This window comes from Tupaia chinensis, unplaced genomic scaffold (genome assembly GCF_000334495.1).
Source record: "Tupaia chinensis unplaced genomic scaffold, TupChi_1.0 Scaffold144262_1, whole genome shotgun sequence".
Lineage (NCBI taxonomy): Eukaryota > Metazoa > Chordata > Mammalia > Scandentia > Tupaiidae > Tupaia > Tupaia belangeri.
In genome coordinates, this window is record NW_006204120.1 from 1866848 (window position 1) to 1886206 (window position 19359).

General features: G+C 37.5%; 1 long non-coding RNA gene across 2 annotated transcripts in view; it reads right to left on the reverse strand.

Moving 5' to 3' along the window:
* The window catches only part of LOC102496259 (uncharacterized), a 14846-nt gene extending 1117 nt beyond the window's left edge, over positions 1-13729 (reverse strand). The window contains exons 1-3 of one of the 2 annotated variants that reach the window (XR_337103.2): positions 13453-13729; positions 13068-13178; positions 12777-12878 (exon numbers count right to left, since the gene is read on the reverse strand). This is a non-coding gene — a long non-coding RNA (uncharacterized LOC102496259). Of the gene's footprint in view, positions 1-12776; positions 12879-13009; positions 13179-13452 lie in introns of both variants that reach the window. The other variant, XR_003547521.1, reaches the window with a different exon arrangement.
* Positions 13730-19359: the final 5630 nt, after the last annotated feature.

Consider the following 19359-nt stretch of genomic DNA (forward strand, 5'->3'; position numbering starts at 1 on the left):
CAGGACCAAAGTAGAGGTAATGATTGGGTGGGCCATGAGAGAGATTTGAGATGCTAGCACCATGACTTCTTCATCAGGTGGTGCTTAGATGGCTAGGCTCTTTCTGTGATCATCTATTAAGCAAGACCATCATAATATGAGTGGTTTTCTTTATATATGTTAAGCTTTAATGAAAATTTTATTTAAAAAATTTTAAGGCTGGCAGGAAATTTCACTTTCTTATTATCAATCCTAAATATGATAATTTAATCATTTAGTCCAATTGTACTCTTTGCAGATGATACAACTTAAACAGCAAGAGACTCAGTAACATTTGCAGTCTTACCTTTAAGACCACTTTTTAATCAGATTTAATGGAGGAATTTTAAAAGTCAGGTTTTTATAGTGTTCTTTTTTTCCCTATCTTTCTGTTTAGAGTTAAAAAGAAATAAACTTATGTAAAAAAATATGAGAAATCATTCCAAGTATCTCAGACATTATTTAGGAAAGGTCAGGCCCAATTGTGGTGGGATAAGTGAGAAGGGGCTGCTGCACAATGGTCAAGGTTGTATGGGAGGCACAGGTTGGGTTCCTAGCCCATTCTAAACAAGCTGGGCATGGTGGCATACACCTGTGGTCGTAGCTGACTAGGAGACTGAGGTGGAAAGAATTGCAGCTTTTCTAGATCCTATTAAAAATATCTCTTTTGGACCAGTTCAGTGGTGCAGTAGTAATGTGTTGCTCAAAAGAAGCTGGATCCCACATGGTGTATGTAATTCACCTCCTCAGCCCAGTCAGTCTAAAACATACAAGGCACATGTATGAATGCCCAAGATCTGACAGGCTAGAGGAATGTAGGGAATGGATTGGAGTGTGACCAGACCCTGTGGAGGGTGCTCATCTCTCTCTCTCTCTCTCTCTCTCTCTCTCTCTCACACACACACACACACACACACACACACACCCACACTCTGTCTCTTTCATTAAGAAAGAAGAGAAAGAGAAGAAAAAGAGGAAAAGTCAGACTTTCCAGTGAAAATATCTATGGCTAACATGAGTAAAGAATGTGCCAGCCTTGCCAAGGTATTTAGTTTTAGAAATAGGAAGCAGAGGAGCTGCTTTAACAATGGGCCATTGTGAACTGGAGATAGCTCTAAACCAAGCAAAAAACACACATTATAATATATCACCAAGAAAGGTAAATTAGATTCTGCTTTAAAACTCAAACTAATTTTGTCTGTGTATCCATTTCCCACAATTTCTGCTACATATGCATGCACACACTAGCCACCTAGATAGTAATGCCTTGGGACTTGAAATTCCTCAAGACTATAGGATGTGTGAGCTCAGCTTTAGTTTGTTTGCTATTCTTCCCCAGAGAATATAGGCTGACCTGTAAATGCTCTTCAAGTGAATCCTATATCACTGGGAGTTTCACCATAGCTAGGATAATTCTTGGGGAACCATAGATTTCATAGTTAACAAAAGGCAAGAAAGTTCTTTCTGCAGGAGTTTTCCTCCCACCTTCCAATGTTCCCGTGCCATAATATATTATGAAGACATTCTAAGTCCACTGCAACACACATATGGTTTTGTAATCTTTTAACTCATTACTTTTAAAGATCAACAATAGTATGTGCTTTTGAGCTCCTTGGCTTTTTCTGAACTTGTATCAAGTAGAATTCATTAAAGATCACTTCTCATAATCTATTCATGTATTTATTGAACTTCTACTATATGCCTGATAGTGCTAGGTGCTGAGGACACATAATGAATAAGACATAGTATTTGTCCTCAACAAGTTCATGATTGGTTGCAGAACAGTTGCAGAACAAAATAATGGTTTAGTTACGAGAATAAATTTTGGTGGTGTCCAAAACATATCATTTAAGTCCTAACTATGAGTTTTAAATTCTGTTTTCTTGATAGTCTTTGCTGGTGACTTTGCAACATTGCTATTTGGGGTAACAGAACTTTTTTGAGAATACATCCTGTTTAACTTCATTTAAATGTACCCAACTTGTGTGTAGTTTGAGAGCATCCTAAGTTCAGATGACTACACTATAAAGGAAATAGATTGAGACTTCTTGCATGAAATTGATACAGATTAGAAGCACTAGGAGTAAGAAATTCCATGGCAAGAAGGCCTCATAACAGTTACTTCTAAACTAAGTTTGAGAAGGTTCTAAGAGAAATACTTATGTGTTGGAAAGAAAGGTCAGGGACCAGCAGATGGTGTAATGGTTATGTAACTGGACTCCCACATAGTGGGTCACTGTTTGGGTCCTGGACCGGGCAACTTGGGATTTTGGGCACACACACCAGGTTTATATGCGTGTGTGCCCAAAATCCCAAGAGGAAAATGGAGGAGAAGGGATTGTGGCATGGCCATTCCCCCTGGTGGGTGATTTCTTGCTTTCTGTCTCTGTCTCTGGCAAACACACGTGCCCTATAGCAAAAAATCTCTCTAAAATAAAAAAGAGAAAGGTCAAAGATCATATGAATATGTTTAATTGCCACCTATCACTGGATAATACCTGAGAGCTAACAGCTCACAATATGGAAACATAAAGGTAGCCTCTCTGGTCTGAGTTTGAATACCTTCTTAGAGCAGGGAAATTTTATCTCATGTAAAGAGATGCCTACTTTTAGGCATCTCTAATAATTCTTGAGTCATTTTTGAGGGGAGACATTACTTGCCAAATGTGATCAAAGATGAGAATAAGAATAGATTATCAGTCACTCAAGTTGCTTTTGACTTAAGTTTTATTGTCGTCCATAGATTTAAATGAATCAAAATTTGGTTAAAAATTCTGCTAGATATGGAATGTCAAGGGACCCTAAGTAGCCAAGATAGTCTTGAAAAAGAACAAAGCTGGAGGACTCACACTTCCTTATTTTAAAACTTACTATAAAACCAAAGTAATCAAAATAGTATGACACTGGCATAAAAATGGACATATATAGATCAACTGAATAAAATAGCCCCAAAATAAACCATCACATATATAATCAAATAATTTTTGCCAAGACCATAAGAAAGGGAAAGAACAGCCTTTTAAAAGAAAAAAGATGCATGGAAAACTGGATATCCAAATGCAAAAGAATGAATGAAGTTGGATCCTGACTTAATGCCATATATGAACTCAAAATAGATCAAAGACCTAAATGTGAGATCCAAAATAATAAAACTCTTAGAAGAAGACATAGGACAAAATCTTTACAACTAGATTTGAAAGTGATTTCTGGACTTTTACACAGAAGACATAGGCAACAAAAGAAAAGAGACTTCATAAAAATAAAAATGTATAAGCCACATTTCATAAAAATTAGAAATTTTTGTGTATCAAGAGACACTATCAATAGCATAGAAAGGTAAGCCATTGGATGGGGAGAAAAATAGGTGCAGTGGGAACCCATTATTCTGCAATGCCGACATGTGGGAAGGTTTTGGGTTTGTGTCTCAAGGTCTTCCTGAACATAGTGGGCACATATGCATGTGCTCCTGATCCTGGCTGGCTGAGACTAGGGATAGGATGGTGGTATAAACACCATGGTGGGAGTATCTTCCCTCTCTTTCTCTCTCTCTCTCTCTTTCTCTCTCTCATGGAGGAAATAAATAGAAAACTTTTTTAAAAATAATGGAAAAACATGTTCTCAAATCACACATCTGACAAGGGATAAATATTCAAAATATAGAGAACTCCAAAAACTCAACAGCAACAAAAAGACAAACAATGGGCAAAAGGCATTCCTCCAAACAAGACATACAAATAAAAGAAATAATAAATATAGTATCACTAATCATTAAGGAAATGCAAATCAAAAGTACAATGAAACACCACCTTACATCCATTAGTATGACACTTACCAAAACAAAAACAAAAGGAAAAAACAAAAAACAGAAAATGAGCATTGGCAAGAATGTAAATAAATTAGAACCCTTGTGCACTGTTGGTGAGAGTGTAAAAAGGTACCACCACTGTGGAAATCAGTGTGATAATTTCTCAACAAGTTTAAATTGCAATATAGCAATTCCACTTTGGGGGATATACCCAAAAGTGCTTAAATCAGGACTTTGAAGAGATATCTGTACATCCATGTTCCTAGTAGCCCTATTCACTATATCTAAAACATGGAAACACCCAGGTGTTTATCAATAGTGGAATGGATAAATGAAATATGGTGTGTGCATATAATGAAATATTAGTCTTAAAAAGGAAGGAAATTTTGAAATATAAAGAATAGTATATACAATAGCATGGATAAATATGAAGGACATTATAGTAAATGAAATAAGTCAATCACAAAAAGACAAATACTGTATGAGGTACTTAGAATAGTCAAAATCATAAAAATAGAAAATAGAATGGTTGTTACCAGGGATTGGCTGAAGGAAGCAATGGGAAGTTATTGTTTAATAGTTATTCAGTTTCAAATTCACAAGACAAAAAGAGTTATAGAAATGGATGGTAGTGATGGCTGTACATTATGAATAAATTTATTATCACTGAACTGTACACTTAAAAATGGTTAAGATAAATTTTATAGTATGTGTATTTTTATGATAAAAATTAAATAAAATGGGCAAAGAATATGAATAGACATTTCTCCAATAAAGTGATACAAATGACATGAGGCACACAAAAGGATGCTTGAGGGTCAGCTCTGAGGCACAGCACTAAAGTGCTGCCCGAGAAGCCAGATCCCTGGCTAGTCATCCTGAAACATGCCACGCACATGCATGAGTGCCCAAAATCTAGTGGACTAGAGGGCTGGATAAGTGGGATCACTGCACAACCAGACCCTATAGAAGGTCTTTCTCTCTCTCTCTCTCTCTCTCTCTCTCTTTCACATTCTTGCATGTGTGTCCATGCACACTATCATGAAAACCAAGATGCTTCACATTATTATCCATCAGGAAATGAAAATGAAAACCATAATGAGACACTGCTTCAAACCTAGTAAGACAACTAGAATCAAAATTCATATTATAACAAGTGTTGGTATGGATGTAGATAAGTTGGAACCCTTATACACTGCTTATTGGAATGTAATAAAATTGTGCAGCTACTTTGTAAAATACTATAGCAGTTTTTTGAACAATTAAAGATAGGATTACCATATGAGCAAGTAATTCTACTCTTAGACATATGCCCAAGAGAAATTAAAATATGTGTCTACACAAAAATTTGTATATAATTCATAGCAGCATTATTCATGATAATAAAAAGTAGAAATAATCCAAATGTCCATCAACTAATAAATGGATAGCAAAATGTGGTATATCCTTATAAAGAAAAGGATAAGTATAGTACATGGCACAATGTGGATGAACCTTGAAAACATTATGCTAGATGATAAACCTAGTCAGAATGCTGAAGATTAAAAAAACAATAAATGAATGCTGGCAAGAATGTGGTGAAAGGGGAACCCTCCTCCACTGCTGGTGGAAATGTAAATTTGTCCAGCCACCGTAGAGAACAATATGGAGGTTCCTCAGAGACCTACAAATAGAACAACCATATGATCCAACAATTTCTCTTCTGGATATCTACTCAAAGGATAGGAGAACACTAGGAAAAGTGCTTGTACATCTATGATTGTTGTAGCATTATTCACAATTGCTAAGACATGGAACCAACCCAAATGTCCATGAACAGATGAATGGTTTGAAAAAGTGTGGAAAAGTATTCTATGGAATACTAATCAGCCATGAATAACAACAAGACCCTGGCATTTGATAGAAGGTGGATGAATATGAAAGATTTACTGCTGAGTGAAGGAAGCCAGGCTATGAAAGGGAGATATTGTATGTCTCCACTTAACATATACCAACTGTCTGCACTCTGTGTTGGAAACTGAGTGATTAGAGGACATAGAAGCATTGAAAATGGTTATAGATTCTGAAGACAGTGTGGAAAGAGGGTGGGAGAAGGGATATAGTGTAAAGAAAGAAATTAAGGAGAAAAATAGAGAGGCAAGACATTTATGAGACACAAAAATGGGTTATTATCTGTTGATAATGTGTTTTATATCCTCAAAAAAAGGAAAAGAAAGTATTATGCTAGGTGAAAGAAGACAGTCACAAAAGAATATGTGAATGTAAATGATTCAATTTATATGAAATATCTAGAATAGGTAAAACTATACAAATGGAAAGTAGGTAAGTGGTTGTTTAGAGCTGAGGAGGATGAGGGGAAAGGAAAGCTGGAAAGACAAGTGTTTTCTTTTTCCTTTTTTCTAGTTTTTATAATTAATTGAAAAAAATTGGAGAAACTCAAAAATGCATATTTCCAGTTTCTCTTGAAAGTGAGTTCTTTTAAACCTACTAGGGCTGCATTTTTATAGTGTAGTGATTAGTCAGTGCTAAGCAGCAGCTACTCTTTTTCTCAAGGTGGGCATCTTCCACTTTAACCCAGTTTTTTCTTCCATTATCCAGCCCAAGGCATATTACCTGTTATTCCTGGTTTATGGGATATTCATCACCATATCTTTCTATCAGGACTGAAGGAGTTGCATGGCAGAGTTTAGTGGTAATGGTGGTGGTGGTGGTGTTTTTCTAATTATTATAGCAGCTTTATTGAGATATAGTTAACATGTCATACAAATTACCCATTTAAAGTATATAAGCAACAAATTTGAACATATTCATAGATATATGCAACCATCCCCATAATCATCTTTAGAACATTTATATCACTTCAAAAAGAGCCCCATACCCCTTAGCTATCACTTCCTACCCCCCATTCTCCTCAGCCCTAAGCAACCACTTATCTACTTTCTACTTGTACAGTTTTACCTATTCTAGACATTTCATATAAATTGAGAGAGAGAGAGAGAGAGAGAGAGAGAGAAATCACCTCCCTTATTGAGCATGGTGGCAATGCAATCACTTCTCCATTTCTTTGTCCCTTCAGCACACACACTCACTTGACATGTTTTTCAAAATGATGGAGGTGGGATTCACACTGTGGTTACTCATCTGGGTTAACCACTAGGCTACAGGGGTTACCCCTATATAATTATTTTGTGTCTTTTCACTGCTAGGATTTTTTTGCATCCTACTCCTAAATTTATTCTATTATAAGAGGACCAAGAGCATTAAAAACAAAGATACCTACTACGCCCCCATGTTTATTTCCACCCTATTTATAAGTTCCAAGATATAGAATCAACCTAAATTTTCATCAGCAGATGAATAGATGATAAGACTAAAATATATACACAGTGGAATACTATGTAACCATTGAAGAAATGAAGTCCTGTCTTTTGAGGCAAGATGGATGAGTCTGAAAGACATTACATTAGGTGAGGTGAGCCAGGCACAGAGGGAGAAATGCCACACGTTCTCATTCATATGGAAGCTAGAAAAATCAACCTCATGGAGGGGGAGAGTACAATGGTGGCTATTAGCATCAGAGAAGACTAGGGAGAAGAGGGGATGGGAGCAATGTTGGATAACGATTATAGGGTTTCCTTCTTGGATGATGAAAATGTTCTGGAATTTATGGTGTTGATGGTTGGACATTTTGAATGTACTGAAGGCCACTTTACCATATAATTTACAGTAGTTTAAATGGTGAATCTAATGCTATGTGAACTTAATCTCAATAAAAAATTAATTTAAAAAATTTAAAACCTAAAATAGTCATAATAACATGTGAGCTAAACAGAACAGTTGATGGCATATTTCCACCCTAATTTTACTCTGATAGATGAAGGAGCCCTGCCTTCAGGTACCAGTTCAAAGATACATGCACAGAGAATGTTCAATAGTTATCCCTCTAGGCTTAGAAGGATCTACCTTCTGTGGGGACTCTAAGAGATATCCAGAATTTTCTAATAACACCCTGCATGGGAGTTATGACAGCTGCTGGGTCCCTTTCTAACCATGGCTTGGGCTTATCACATCCCCACAATTGGCCCAGGTTTGTGGATCTGTTGCTCTCATCTCCTGGGCTCTGTTTCTGGGTTGCAATGCTCTTTTGAGTTGTCTATTCCTGTGTTTAGTCCTTCCAGGATGTTGCTTTAAGTCGAAAATCCTTGTCCTAAAATAGTTCACTTTAACTACAGCCATGTACTTCCCTAAAACAACAGATCTCAACCTGGGTCTGACCCCTAATGAATCTCTGGATAGAATTTAGGAGTTAATGAACTTAAACAGGAAAATTACATCTTTGTATTTACTAATCTCCGGTAGAAACTTGGCCTTGCCCTCACTTAAGAATGTTAGCAATGAGCTACAATAATATTAACAGTACCTATAAATATCATAATTAGAAATCACAGGTAATTTCATATCCTATCACAATGGTGGCAGATATCTCAAAATATTGTTTATAATCATCACTACAAAATTATGATAATTATTATGACTGCCATGAAATTTTACTTGGTGAATTAACAAAGAAATATATATATATATTGGGTCATCAGAAAAGTCATGACATATTTTTGTTTTTCCAATGATCTTTTGGATATAAAAAATTTTAAAGTTTATATATATATACATATATATATATATAATATACATATACATATATTATTTTCAAATAACTGAATTTCAACTTCACTGCTTCCAAATGCTAAGCATTTGCAAACATTCTGAGAAGACACATAAATTTGTTTTCTATTGTGCTATAAAAAATTATGACAAACTTAGCAGCTTAAAGCACCACAGGTTAATGTCTTATTTTTCTGTGGTCAGAAATGTGACTGCACAGTTTTTAGAGAGATAAGATCAACATGCCAGCTGGTCTGTGTTCCTTCTAAAAGCACTAGGAAAGAATCTATTTCCTTGCCTTTTCTAGCTTTTCCTAGAGGCGTCCTGCCTTCCTTGGCTCATTATCCTTTCCTCCATCTTCACTTCAAAGTCTTGATACATCACATCACTCCAATCTTCTCTTCCACCTCCTTTGCCTACTTTTAAGGACCCTCATGATAACATTATACCCATTGGAATAATCCAAAATAATACCTTATTTTAAGGTCCCCCGATTAACAGCCTCAGTTCTATCCACAACCTAAATTCTCCTTTGGTATGTAATAGGACATATTTACAGATTCTAAACATCTGCCAGGAGGCATTATCCTGCCAGCCACAAGGTTCAGATTTCATTAGACTGCCCGAGGGATCTATGGTTTGAAAAATCTGATGCCCTGCCCTAAAGCCCAGTCTGACCTGTCATTGTCTGGTCCTGGCTGTCCTGATAAATCATGCTGGCCTCTGTCTAGCTACTTTTGCAACCAAACTGGAAAGAATTCCTATGAGAATTCCAGGAGTTACCCTCTTTCTCACCTAACCAATTCCTGAAGACCTCAGCTCATCCTCCTTCTCTGTGAGACCTCTTTCTCACCTACCCAACATAGGTGCCTCTTCTGTGTGTGCCTCAGGTTGTTATTATTTCTCCATTGTGGCTTTATTTCCACTTTGAGTCATTTACTTTTCTATTTATTCAACTGAACCATGAGCTTCTTCAGGGTGTGACCAAGTCTTTTTCATTGTGTATTTCCAGTCTGTAGCTAATTATGTCCAAATCTTCCTCAAATTTTATTTTTTTGTGAAATGAATATTAAACTAGAACCCCCTTAAAAAGAAATAGAAAAGAAAGCAGAATTTTAAAAAAATGCTAGGACTAAAATTGAGATATGATAAAATTTAAATGAGGAAGAAAAGAAACAGAAAGAGAGAAAAGGTAAAAAAGAAAATAAAAATGCTCTGTTTCTGAGCTGCCTTAAAATTATTTCATTGTGAGGTGTCTGAGAGGCCAGACTCTGCCACGCAACTCCATCTAGACCCACACAAATCAATCCTGAGGCAGCCCAAAGTCTGACAGAAAAAAAAAAAAAAAATCACATAGACTTTCATCTCTAGGGTCCTTCTCACAATGGACCGGAGCCCCTTTTACTGTGGATTACAGTGAGGAAATGACTCGGCTGACCTGTGAATTGTTGCTGTGGCCAAAGTAAGACCCTATCCTGGACTGCAGATACTAGGAAAGGGGCAATGCCTATCCTCCCTCCATTCCAAACTAAATAGACTTCTCCCCTTATAAAAAAAAAAAAAAAAAATCACATAGACTTTCATCTCTAGGGTCCTAGCCAAAATGGCCAGGAGCCCCTTTTACTGTGGATTACAGTGAGGAAATGACTCGGCTGACCTGTGAATTGTTGCTGTGGCCAAAGTAAGACCCTATCCTGGACTGCAGATACTAGGAAAGGGGCAATGCCTATCCTCCCTCCATTCCAAACTAAATAGACTTCTCCCCTTATAAGCTGTAAGCTCTCAGAAATTCTACACCATGAAACAAAGGAAAAAATAGACTGGACTTCTGAGCTTTATGTTATTGCTGGACTGTCATGACATTGTACTCTGGACTTGTACCCTAAATGGTGCAGAGCGAGTGCCTAGTTTTATCAAGAATTTGCAAAGTTCACAATGGTCATTACAACTAGAAAGAAGGCATATAGTCTTCCAAACTAAGCCCTAAATGAAGACTTAGTAATACCCTTATATCCCATTGTTACCTTAATGTCACATTAATACAGCTATGTTAAAGATACAGTCTCCTATATTTCTTTGTCTAATGACTTTAATTGGTATTTTTTTCCTCAATAAAATTGAATGCAAGACAAAATTATCAATACACTTTAGCCTCGGTTTTACCCCTGGTCAGAAATACCATGCTAGACTAGTTTGACTTCACCCGAAGAGCTTGTTAAATTTTAGGTGCCTGGGGCTCCAGGCACTTACTGTTTGAATCAGAAATGTCATTAAAGATCACTGATAATCTGTATATTTAATAAACACCTGGAGGAATCGTATCACTAAAGGACCATTGGATTTAGTAATTATATTCTGATAATGGTTGTAATCACCTTCCTAAAGAAAGGCATCAAGAATCTTTGCTTTTAAAATAATAGGTCATATAGAGGTCAAGATTTTGCTTTGAATGGTTATTATCTGAGTAGTGCAAATGACATTTTCTTGCAATCAGTCTCTTTAATAAATGGCAAATTTTTTTTTCTGGCAATCAAAACTGGAGACTAGTTTGTTTTCTCACATGGGTCTGCAGTAAAAACAAATTTGAATCTTCATCCACAAAGATAAGCTTATCAAATAATCGTCTCAGCAACCCAGAGAACAGATTTCATTTATGTGCTGGTAGCTGACTAGAAAGTTTGCTGAGTGTCATGGGTACTTCCATATAAGGAGACTGATGGCATCTTTGTTTTACTGCTGAAAATATAAGGAAAACAAGATGACTATGTAAAAAAAATGTTTTTAAGTCTACTTCATATGTGCACATATTTGCACATATCTGCATGCAAATGCACATGTGCATATGTACATTCTTGTGTATACATACACCACACACATGAACTCAGCTGAGGTTCACATCCTCCAGGTTAGGACAAAAGGCTTGGAGCATTCTTTGTTTATCTTAACCAGTGAACACATAAAGATGCAGGGAAATGCTAGCAAATTGCCCTACCATCTCTTCCCTGATATTAAGCTGGTTGGTGGCCCTGAGGCCCTGGGGAGGTACAGTTACAGGTACTGAAATCTAGTGCTGTGAAACCTGTCAGGTTGATGGATGGGGATGAATCTCAGATGTCTGTCAACCCTGCCTGTCAGAAGCCTGCCAAATGAAAGATACACATGCCTGCTGACTCAAGAAAAAGTCAGTATCACCCTGCAGGTAGAGCTCCTGAAGGAAGTGATAGAAGGTAGAATGGAGGAAAATAACAGTGGTTTTACATCAGAAGAAGCCATTTGACTTGTTAAGTCTGATTTCTATAATAGTCAAAGCAGTTTCTCTTGGTGTCATCTTAATTATCTTCTGTGCAAAGAAAAAAAAAAAGGCAGTAAATGGCAACAATTAATTTGTATCATCGGAACCAGCAGTTAATGTAATGGCTATGTCGCTGGACTCCCATGTAGTTGACCGTGGTTCAAGTCCCAGACCCGGTGGCTTAAACTCACGCTGGGCACGTGTGTGCGTGCCCGAGATCTTGAGAGGAGAATGGAGAAGAGATTGCGGCGCGGCCATCCCCCATGGGGGGTGATTTCTCGCTTTCTATCTCTCTGTCTTTCTCTTTCTGGTGAGGGCACACGTGCTATAGCTAAAACCTCTCCAAAGGAAAAAAAAAAGAAAAAGAAAAAATTTGTATCATCAATCAATTATCATTTTTTTCTTTCTAGAAAATTTTCTCACAACGCATGCGATATTATTATGTTTTCCCCTAAAGATAAATTCCATTACATGTATTCATTTATGTCTCTTCAGAAGATGTACTAATATTGCCAATATGGAGTATCTGCATGTGAGAGGGAACGGAGAGGGAGAGATTGATTTGGTGGTTTTCTTCCTTGATATGATTTTTCTTGATTTCTGGCCTCCAACTCCAGGGGCCATTCTCACTTAGGAGCAGATGCTATGCAGAAATCACAGCTCAAGTTTATCTTACTGTAGGGTTTAGATGAGAAAGAGAATCTTTCTCAAGGTGAAGATGGCAAAGTTAAGCAAACTGAATCAAAGGATACCTGAATTCTATTTTTGTTTGGCACTGTCCTTAGACAACACATTATTTATTTACTCATATCTAAGAAAAGAAATCATTTTGGTGCATTATATCTATTTAAATAAATTTAAATTTATTTAACTATGCATTCATTCATTGAGCAAGAGAGAACAAGACAAGCACCCTCAACAGAGTCTCACCCTACAGTCATCCCCCCTGCCCCATGCAGCCTTTTCCAGCCAGCCAGGATCCTGGATGTGTACACTCACATGAACAGATCCAGCCAGGAACCAATCCCCCGTCTTCCATATGGCTTCAAACATGGCAGAGCATTAGGTATCACTGTGCCACTGTGGCTAGGCTGAATCATCCTTTTTCAGAAAAAGACAAAACAAACAAATGAAAAATCAAGAACAAATAGAAAGTCATTTTTGCTTTTCTACTTTCTGATTACCCCTTTTTGCTTTGTTCACACTCTCTAATTAAGAAATAGTGTTCTCACCTTCTTTATCCATTTATTCAACAGTCTCAGCTAATGTTTGAGTAAGCAAAGAAAGCACCTGTGAGTACAGCTGTGGGCAGTGGGGAGCCCAGTGAAGACTTCATTCACAATGGTCTGCTTGAAGACTGGCTTGTGGAGTTAGCTGTGTCTGAAGTTAGGAGGAAGGCACCTGTTTGGGAAGTGATATAAAAAGTAGCTTAAAACAGATTTCTTCAAACTCCCTTCTCAGTCTTTTCATCCCTTAGTTTTTACATGCCCCCCTCAAAAAAAAAAATAAAATCACTGGGTCATCCCATCTTCTTCACTTGCTCAAACAAATTAACTACCAGACCAGGATGAGAGACAGAGAAATTGCTTGCCACCATGTGGCAGCCCCAGAATGCTCTCCCAGCCCACTTGCCAGGAATTTCCTGCCTCCGCTCACCAACCCCAGTAAAACCTACCAGTGTTCTGTTCCAAGTAAGGCCAAAAGTGTTTGTCAGGTCAATGAAAAAGTGAAAAAAAAAAAAAAAGTGAACAAAAGGTAAATTAACTTGCTGATGTTGCTCTACTGCTGTCAGCCTAGCTGAAGATGAACAAGGAGAACATGCTCTAGCAATAAATGAAAACCAGCAGGTCATTTGTTTTTATGCCCTAGAGAATGAGTAAGGGCATAAGAGATGAGGCCCTGAGGCAGAGCCTGTGAGCTCCTTGGGCTACTGATAATGAGACAAAGTTTAAAGAGAAGCCCAGTGGTCCAGACCCTGAGAAAGCAGGCTCTGTGGGGATCCTATGGCTTTCTGCTCCAGTAGCTCAGAAATCCTTGAACAGCAGGATTTATGGTGACGTTGGAGGAAGGAATTCTCAGTTCTACTCAGAGTTCCACTGACCTCATCCTGTGATCTTCAGAGCTTGTTGTGGTTTACAAGAGATTCCTTTAAATAGCAAATGGAAAGAAGGATTGTCACTGCACATTGACTGAGAATTTTTTAGGCTTGCCCTGGAAAGTTGACTTGTATTCTTGGCTATGGAGATAGCAGTGCCAAGGCTGAATGAAGATGTCACTCCGAAAACATGAATTCAGGTTTTATAACAGCATGCACTGTTCTTCCAATGTCTACTTTCGGACACCATAGCTGGGGTCTTGTCTTACCTGCTTTGCTCTTGTCTAAGACATCACCTTTAGACATTATCTCGGTAATAGCTCCTTGTGTGCTTACGAACATCTGTGAAGTCACTTATGCAATTCCTTTAATATGTAAGCAATATGACAACCTCTCATCTTTCTTTAGAGGAAACAGATACTGTTTTACAATTTTAGTCACAAGAGAACTCTGAGGGTCTGTAATATGCTACACTAAATGTAACAACAGAAAGGTAGTTTGTCTTTCACAGGTATATTATATTAGGTTGTCAGGAAAGTCATGATGTATTTTTATATTGTCTTCAAGCAATATATATTTTACGTGTGTGTATGTGTGTATGTATGTACGTATGTATATATTTGCATCCTTGTTTTAAACTTAAACCTCCTTCAGCCAAACAAATTATTGCATGATCACAACTTACCTCCCTGTGTTTATATTAATATCATTATGAAGATGTTTTCCTGCCCCTAGTAGAACCTTTTTCACTGAGTCAATCTTTCATAACTTTAACTTTTTAAACTTTTGCTGAACTTTTAAAATGTATCTTAAGGCTTCTGGTCTTCTTGAAGTCTTTTCAGAAAATATCTCTCAAAATCTCAATCAGAGCTTGCTTAAAGCTAGAGCAAGCTAAATACATGATTTTTGTTCCTTATTCACATATTATTGTGTCTTTTCATTTGAGCTGGACTCTGTACCTATCCCAGGTAGACCAGAATGTTCATTGACATTAATATGATCTTGAGAAACATGTTCTGCACATGGCAGATGATGTTAGTGAAGTCTAAATGATCAACATGTTGGAGGGTCAGTTTTAACTTGGAAGAGAGGAAATGAGACATGAAAACCTGAACGGTGGCTGGAAATCGGGTGCCTAAATGAGCTATATTGCATTTTAAGGTTCCTGTTCAAATATAATAGGGAATAGTGGTGGCTCAAAGCACTACCATTGCCATCTGACAGTTACTTGGCCATTTCCTGCTTGGGGCTCTTAGTTATTTCCTAGAAGACATATGTCTTGCAGACTTCAAGTTACAATTGGAGAAGAATGATATCTTTTTAAAAAAATCTGTTTCTAAAAATATAACAAAACTAAATAAAATCCAATACTGAAGGCAGAAAGAAAGACCTGCATTTATGCTCAGTTGAAGTAGCTCCTACAGCATATGGGGCATTTTGTTCTGTTCTCTTACTGAAGACAGGTTAGCAAAATGAAAAGCAGTTGAGTTTGGGAAATTAATTATTTTATCATTTTGTCAAATCCTGTAATACTTTAAATGTAGGATTAGGTCAACATCATCTGGGAACTAGGAACTCAGAGGCAGCTAGGGATGGATGAGGAAAAGCAAAATGTTCCTGAGTTGGTCATTTAATCAGTTTTTCTGAACAAAGGATAACCTTGTGTTATAAGTATTTTGGGTTCAGAGTGAAAAATGTGTTCAACGTTCTCATGTACACCAGGGGCATAATCTGACCCAGGTGTAACTCAACCCATGAATAAAATGGTGCTTTATAACAGTATTTAATTGTCCTAGTCTGGAATTTTGTCCCTCATTCTAGTTGTGGGATTTAATTAATCTTTACCCAGAGGTCAGTCATTTCAAGGCAAATGCCATAGAAGGGCAAAGAATTATCTCAATGTGGGTTACAGTTAGGTGTAGCCAGTTTTCATTTTATTACCATTATCAATTGTTTAAAGAACTTTGCTGAATGATTTCATTGTACATGTGCCTTGAGGCTTTTTAGAACAATTTGGAAAATACATTATAGAATATACCAGAGGATTATTAATTTGACTTTAAACAGTATGAGCCCAACTTTCAAAGTAGGTTGTAATACCCACATTTATTCATGTTTCATCTCCTTATATCATTATTCACACTCTGAATTTTGAGGAAAAGAATTTATAAAAATGTGTCCCCACCTAATTACCTCACCCTTCCCCTCTTACTTTTTTTTTTTTCTCCTTTCTTTTCTATGAAGCAACTTTGGCTTCTAGCAAGAGCTTTGAGGTGTATTCATCATAAGATCTAGAGGTTAAATGATCTGGATGAAAACACCAGAAACCCTCTTTAATGTGCTTCCCTTTCAACGTACCTAATTTTTCCCCTATCAAGAAATACCTTTTAAACATAATAGAGTGGGTTTGTCCTACCCACAGTTGGCAAAGGCTTAAATGACAGGTTTCTTCCTATTGCTCTTTTTTTAGCATTTCCTCTCCCTTTCCCTGAGGTGTTAGAGTTTGGGCTGTGACCACAGCTAACTGCCATTGAGCAAGGTTAGGAAGGGGGTGATGTGAGTAATAGTGCCCTGTGGACATCTGTTTGTGGTTCTAACTCTATAACCCAGGAAAATGAGAATAGGTCTGAGGTGATTTAACTGAATCAGTTGCCTAGTAACCTGTTTTGTATCAAACATACTGAAGTATTAAATGTGAATCTTGAAAGAAAAAGAAAATTAAAACGAAGCCTACCTTTTTAATTATTGCATAAATATTTTTTCTTGTTCTTTTCTAATTTATACTGCGTATTCACCTTTCTTTCATATAAAATGCCATCGGTATATTTTAGTTAAAATATTTATTACGATTCCTTTCTTACATCTTAGCAAAATGTTGGATGTGGTTTGTCATAGAAATATAAGCTGGCTGTGTAAATTGCTGAAGTAGAAAAGGTGCTTGAATTACAGCAAAATGGTTAATCGGGAAAGTGTGTTCTTTCACAATTTAAGTTGTTATGTAGAAACGGGACGGTTGGAACTTACAGTTTTTCAAAATGTTTTGTCCATAAGTTGCCAAGAATAAATTTCTAAAAATAATGTGGGAAGAGGAAATAGTACATAAACACGAAGAAAGAAAAATAAAGTTAGTAGCAAGTTAACCTACTAAAAGCAGAACTTGATGAGCTGAGACTTGTGTCATTATTAACAATGAGAATGTCAGTTTTGGATCAATATTGTCCTGTGTTCTTGGCACAGGGGAACCTAACTATTTCTTTCTTAGAGATTCTGATTTCCTGAATCAGACTAACATTTCTCTGAATAATCTGTCATTTCCTAGTAACAAGTTAAAGTATTTTATTTATGTAAACATTTTTGATCTGTAAAGCATTCTTTCCAGTCCCACTGATGTGAAAATATACTTTTTATTTATTTATTTATTTTTAGAAGAGATTTTTGCTATAGGGCACATGCACTCACTGGAGAGACAGAAATCAAGAAAACACCCACTACCAGAATGGTCTCCCTATGATCCCTTCTCCTCCCTTCTCCTCTTGGGATTTTGGGCATGCACACATGACTGGTATGAGATTCGAGCTGCTGGGTCTGGGACTTGAACTATTGTGGACCACGTTGAAGTCTAGCAATGTAGCCATTATACCATCTGTTGGTCTCTGAAACATACTTTAAAAGAACTTTTAAAAAATTATAAGTTTTGGTTGTTGAGAAAAGGTCTAGGTGAAGACTGCATCTTCTCTTACTTTGCATCTTGGACCAACTAGCTTTGCAAATATAGCTCATTTAGCTCAGGAACCACACTGTTGCATGCCCCTGTTCATCTTTCCCTGAGGGGCAAGCAGGACCAAAAGCCTCAGCAAATGAGCAAGTGAATACCACCACCCATGATCCTAGTCCACCTGTGCAAGTATCAGAGCACCTATTAAGCTACATCGTTCGTGCTCAGTAAAACGTTTTAAGGCTATTTGAGCTGACTCATTATCTCCATCTCTGATGTCTCTCCTCAGCTCTGATCCTACATTTGTAGCTGTTGGCAGCCCTCTTCTCGGTTTTCTTCCTTGTCCATCAAACTCAGGTGTCCTTGTTGGAGTCTGGGATTTTGTCCCTCTTTTCCTGCTGCCAGCCTGACCACAACCTGGGCCTCCTCTGAAGTTCTCGTTTCTGTTAAAGTCACCACAATTCTCTTTGGAAGTAAGGCTTATAGGTTTGCCATCATCTTGGATTCTGGGTAACCCCCAACCCCCCACCCCATCACATGTGTTTTCAATAAGTTACCAAGGGCTATTAATTGTACTCCATCATGTCCTTCACATCTAAACCATCCTCTCCATTCCCATGGGCATTACTCAGTTTAACTTCTTAGCCCTTTTGGCCTGAACTAGTGAAACAATTCTAACTGACCTTTTGCTTAGATTCTTTCTCATATCTATCCATCTGATTGCTCAGACGTTGCCATTCTCCCTAAGTGTTTTAAATATCCCTCGTGCCTGTTCCACTAACAGGTGAAACCCTGGGATTGACAGAGATGGTGAGGGAAAAACGAAACCTCATTTGACCAGAGTTTGGCCTAACTCTTCCAACTTGGATTGCTCTTTCAGGACTGATGCTGTCATCTAGAGCTGATACTCTGTGATCACAGAAAACCCAGATTGATATGTTTCTCATCCTCAAGCTATTTCTTATTGATCTGCTATTTGGAATGTTTCTGCATTCCTTCCTGTTTCTTGTATATTCAAGACCCTGCAATAGGCTTCAAATTCTTAGATGTACAATTGACAAAGGTGGTGAAGTAACTGGGTCCTACCGATGTAATCCACAACTTAATTATGTATTTGGCAGGAAGGCCCTCACCAGAGATAAGTTCATTATTCTAGAAAGGAGAACTTCTTTCTGATGACATATTTCTCCTGGTGTTACCATACTTCTTCAGTGTCCCCTTTGCCAACCCTGGACTCCTGATATCCAAGTAAGTCAGAGATGTTCAGGGATCAATAAAAGAGTTATTGCTTTGGTTGAGTTTCACTTCTGTCCACTGAAATTTTACCAGTAAGTTCAAGTGACAGTTATAGGATACAGCAGAGAAAAATTTCCACTCTCAGAGGACTTAGTGGTATGTACTCGTTTTTAAGCTTCAGAGGCACTGGAAACTCAAATAGGTTATGTTTTGGTGGAACATAAACTCTCAGTATATTGTAAACACCATGACTTTTCCATTTCTTAGCTTAAATACTGCTGCTTTACTTTAACTCAGTTTATGTGCTCAGCAGTAAAACTGAGGCATGATGACAATTTGTTTTTGTGCCTTATTTTGGGATAGGGTCTTGACCTATGCAGTCCTGACCTAGAGGCCTAGGCTGGCTGGGCAACATCTCTTCCCTTGTTAAAGCTCTAGGTGTTTGGCAGATTGGACTAGTTCTAATGGCCCTTCAGCTGAACCTTGGGCTCCACTAATTAGTTGTTTGTTCATTATTTCCCACTGTCCTGTGCCCT